The sequence below is a fragment of the Nannospalax galili genome, unplaced genomic scaffold, assembly GCF_000622305.1.
Source record: "Nannospalax galili isolate Female #2095 unplaced genomic scaffold, S.galili_v1.0 scaffold54, whole genome shotgun sequence".
NCBI classification, from domain to species: domain Eukaryota; kingdom Metazoa; phylum Chordata; class Mammalia; order Rodentia; family Spalacidae; genus Nannospalax; species Nannospalax galili.
In genome coordinates this window covers 10,180,760-10,185,357 of record NW_008341028.1, presented here as the reverse complement: position 1 = coordinate 10,185,357, position 4,598 = coordinate 10,180,760, and positions in this window count along the sequence as shown.

Below are 4,598 nucleotides of genomic sequence, written 5' to 3'. Positions count from 1 at the left end.
GGGTACACTTACCTACATGCAGGCAATACATGCATACACATAAAAAAAAAAAAACTTTCTCCCTGTTTTATTTCTGTTTATCTTTAGTTTTCCTAAGCATTATCTTCATGTCCCAAATATTGATTTTTTTTTGAGACAAAAGTCTCATGTAGCCCAGGCTGGCCTCAAACTCACTATATTGCTGAGGATGACCTTGAACTCCTGATCTTCCTGCCTCTACCTTCCAAGTACTAGGATTATAGGTGTGCATCATCACACCCTGCTTATTCGGTGCTGGGGATGAAACCCTGGGCTTCGTGCATGCTAGACAGGCACTCCACCAACTAAGCCACATCCCCAGTGTTTCCCTGCTCCCCCTGCTATTATTTTGTTTTATTTTTTGAGGCAAGGTCTCATGTTAGCCCAGGCAGGCCTGGAACTGGCTAAGGAGTCAAAGCATGATTGCATTCTATGCACTCTAAAACACTGAATTAGTTCACTCCTCATAACAAGTCTTTGAAGAAAGCACTCATGCTAGTTTCATTACAGACCAGAAACCTGAAGGACAGAGAAGGTGACCACCTTGCCCAAGCTCCCAAAGCTGCTAAGGACTGAGGAAGGTTAGAGTCTAGGCATGCTGTCCTCAGGGACCCCTCTGCTCAGCCTCCAGGACTCCACTCAGCTTCCTCATCTGCCTGGTGGTCATGTGATTCTTCACTGTTATTGTAAGAGAGAAATGAGAGACCATATGCAAGAAATCTGCACAGGACAGATCCTCAGACATTATTATTATTATTATATTATTTATTGGGTATGTATGGTATGTGTGTGTATGAATATGGATGTGCATGTGAAGATCAGTGTGTCCCTGTATATGGGGGTTACAGTCTGTTATTTGGACCTCACAGCTATTTGGGATCACTGAACTGATACTCAGGGCCCAAGCTGGGGAAAGAGTCAGTTCTCTCCTTCCACCATCAAGTCTCGGGATTGAACTCAGGTTGTCAGACTTTTGCAGCAAGCCCTTTACCCATTGAGCCATTTTGTTGGCCCTCGTTTTTATTATAAACCATTCCCACCATTGCACTTTAGTTTCTCTTCTTTAAGAAGCTGCAGTGCGGGACTGTCTAAGGTCTCTGCTAGCCATGAGCCTCCTTCATGGTTGTGAGAGGTGGGCTGCGAAGCTATAGTGGGCCTAACTCAGAGGAACAAGATGGGGTAGGAAGTAGGGTTGAGGGTAAGCAGCACCAAGACCTCAAGGAGAGAAGAAAAATCTAGAATGTGACCTGTTCTAGACTGTTCCTCCCCCAGCATGGGCCCTAGAGCCTCATGTCTGTGATTCCCCAAAGGCCGTGAAGTTTCAAATAACAGACCCCACTGACATAGAAAGGGACACATGCAACCACTTACAGGCCAATTAATATTGGGGTGGGGAGAAAGCCACAGGGAAGGGGGGCCTGGAGTGGGAACCAGGAGAGTAGCAGCCGTGCTTCCGGGCCTGTGGCTGAAGTGGGCTATTATGTGTCATCATGAAACTTAAGAAGGGGGAAAAACAACCCCTGATCAAAGTCCCTTTTGTCAAGTTCTCCAGATTAATAGATGACAGACTTTGCACTTCGAGCTCTACTGCAAGGTCAAGGGCAGTGGAATGGGGCTTGCTGGGACTTTTTCTTCTTTCATGCAGCTGCCCGGCTGAGAGCTGATCATTCTGACAGCCCAGCTGCCCGAAACCATTCTGGGAAGGTTTGCCTTCCCTGGGGCTTTTTGAAGGAGCAGTGCGGGGAACTCTGGACTCCTCCTTATTATAAACAGACAGACTTTTCTGGTGCCCATGTAGGGGTTGTTGGAATGCAAGCCTCTTGAACTGCTGCCCCAGATCCCTTCCCATGGCCTCCTGGTGGTCCTCCATGGACACAAATCCAAAGCTGGCTTTGAAGGCCTTGATGGTCTGCCCCTGCCCATCACTCCAGGGTTCTTGTATGAGTCACACTGGTACAAGAGGCTCCCCAAATGTACTTTGTCCTTCTGTCCCCACACTTGGTCTTTCCTGCCACCTTTTCTGTCTTTCTGATGACTACCTATCCATCATGCATCAAGGCAATCCTGGTATCAGTGCATTTGAGAAATGGGCTCTGACCACTTTCCCTTCGAGGTCAAGGAGAGACCCTAGACTTTCAAACACACAGCCTTCAGCACTTACCTCACTGTACAACCCCCATCTGCTCACCTGCCACACTGTGTGTGGAGGTCTGAATGCCACCTAGCTCAGAGCAGGTGTTTCCCATTATATGGATACAAAACAAGATTGATGACCTGCCGAGGTATAAGAGACTGGAGCAAAACATAACAAAAGTCCTATCTAATTACTGTTATTGCCCTAGTAATCTTTACCCCTCAAAAATGGCAACTTGCTTCTAAAGAATAGAATACAGTAAACAAAATGGGTTACCCCCCTCGTGGTTCCCACTGTGGTGGACAGCAAGGGAAGGAAGACCCAACCTCTCAACTTTGGTACTTGATAAACACCATGTGGAATCAGGAAGGAGATTCTCCATGCCGGTTTGAAGAAGTAGTTCTGTTCTGCAAAGAGCAGAAGTGAGTCTTCCCCAAGTCACGCCTCCTCCCAGTGAGACTGTAGTCCTAATCCAGCCAGTACTGGATTGCAGCCTCCAGGGGCCTGCTGGAACAACTCCACTGAGCTCTGCCTGGTCTCCTGACTTGGGGACGCTGGGAAAAGATAAATGCCCATGTCATCTAAAGTCATCCCCTTTGAGACAATTTGTTACACAACAGCCAACAAATAAAGAATTCCTTTCTAAAGACCTTTGCTTTGGGGCTGGGGCTGCAGCTCAGTTGGTAGAATGCTTGCCTAACCTGCACGATGCCCCAAGTTTGATCCCCAGCACCACATAGACCTGGTGTAGTGATGCACATCTGTAGCCTCAGTACTTCGGAGGTAGAGGCAGGAAGATCAGGGGTTCAGGGTCATCTTCAACTACATATTGAATTTGAGGCAAGCCTGGGCTAAATAAGACCCTGTCTTGAAGAAAACGAAAAAGAAAAACGTTTTATTTTAGACATAGGAGGCCCAAATAGACCCAGGGAGTCCTACTTCACTGATGAGTAGAACCATTGAAAAGAGATTTTTGGCTGGCCAGTGGAAGAGGGAGCCACCCGGAGAGAAGAGGAAGAGAGGCCACAGCTAGACACAGGACAGGAGGATCCCCTCCTGATGCCAGTCTTCTAGGTTGCAGCCATCAGAGGTGTGGGCACCAGGCTTTGGGCAAGGTGGTCTTGTGGGGTGATTGCATCTATATCCCCAGAACAGGGTAAACTCTGCAGCTCCCTCTGGTCCTGACATTTGTAGTTAATGAAGCACTTGGAACAGAACATTCTAGAGTACAGACTCTCCTTTCCCCTTTTGTTTGTCCTATTTAATAACTATTAAGAATGCTTATTATAAGAGATACAGATACCTAATAAGATGAGGTTACCAAGAGTGACGTGAATGAATTGGGGGAGATAGTCATACTAGAATTCCAGACTGAGGCAGTCATCCGTTTGCACATTTCCCCTCCCCCCCATTCCCTGCAGAGGACTCTGTTCCCTGTGCTTAAGGTAGAGCCAGCGATGCCCCCTCTTCACCTGAGTCACGAGGCCCAAGACTGACCAATCAGAATTACTGCAAGCCTCTGGCCACTGTGATTGGTTGGATGATGAGCCTATGTGTCAAGCAGAACCAGTCAGGATGCCTCCAAGGGTCTGTGGGGAGGGCTGCTTGGGGCTGCTGAATTGTTATGTTGGGCTGTGAATTTTAGAGTCTGAGTCCGTGGTGGGTACTCTATAAAGAGAATAGAAAGTCCTGTTAACCATGAATCTAGCCATCTCTGAAACAATCTACATTTACTTCACTTAATTACCTTTTCTACTTAAAATAGTTTGGGTTGGGGTTTCTGCCACTTAAGTCATTCAAAGTTATTGAATCTCAGCATATAATTTAGCCGTGACTCTCCTGGAAGCTAAAGCAAAAAGAGAACCATGCTGTAGCACAAAGTTCTCATCCTCCCATATCCCAAGGCCAAAGTCACAAAACAGAGAGCCTTTTCTGGAGGGTGCAGACCTTTTTCTCATGGTCTTTGACATGGTGGCTTGGAGCAATAGCTTACACAGCTGATTGAACAGTGATGCAGCCGCATTCTTCACGTGGCTGGCTGCCTTTGGGAGGAAACATCCACAGAAGGCAAGCAGTGAGGTAGAACCAGTCAGTTCTCAGAGCAAAGACCTCCTGGGTTCCCAGCCAGAGAGGTACTGGGGCCAGGAGGCCTTGCCTGGAGCTGCATTCTCCCTGGCCCTGTGCTTATCCCTGCCCCTGCCACAAGGCACGGTTCCTCAAAGGCCACCCTGAGGTTTGACTCAAATCCATCATTTCTTTGGTTGGAAGGTTGGTGTTTCCTTACAAGGGACCACAGAGCCATATTACACTCAATGTTAGATAAACAAACGTTTGAATCTGTGTTTCATTGGTTCCATACCATCTGCCATCTGGTTTGGAGGAGCAAGGAAAACTGTGGTTTTGTTGGGTTTGTGTGTGTGTGTGTGTGTTGCTGTTGTTATTGAGT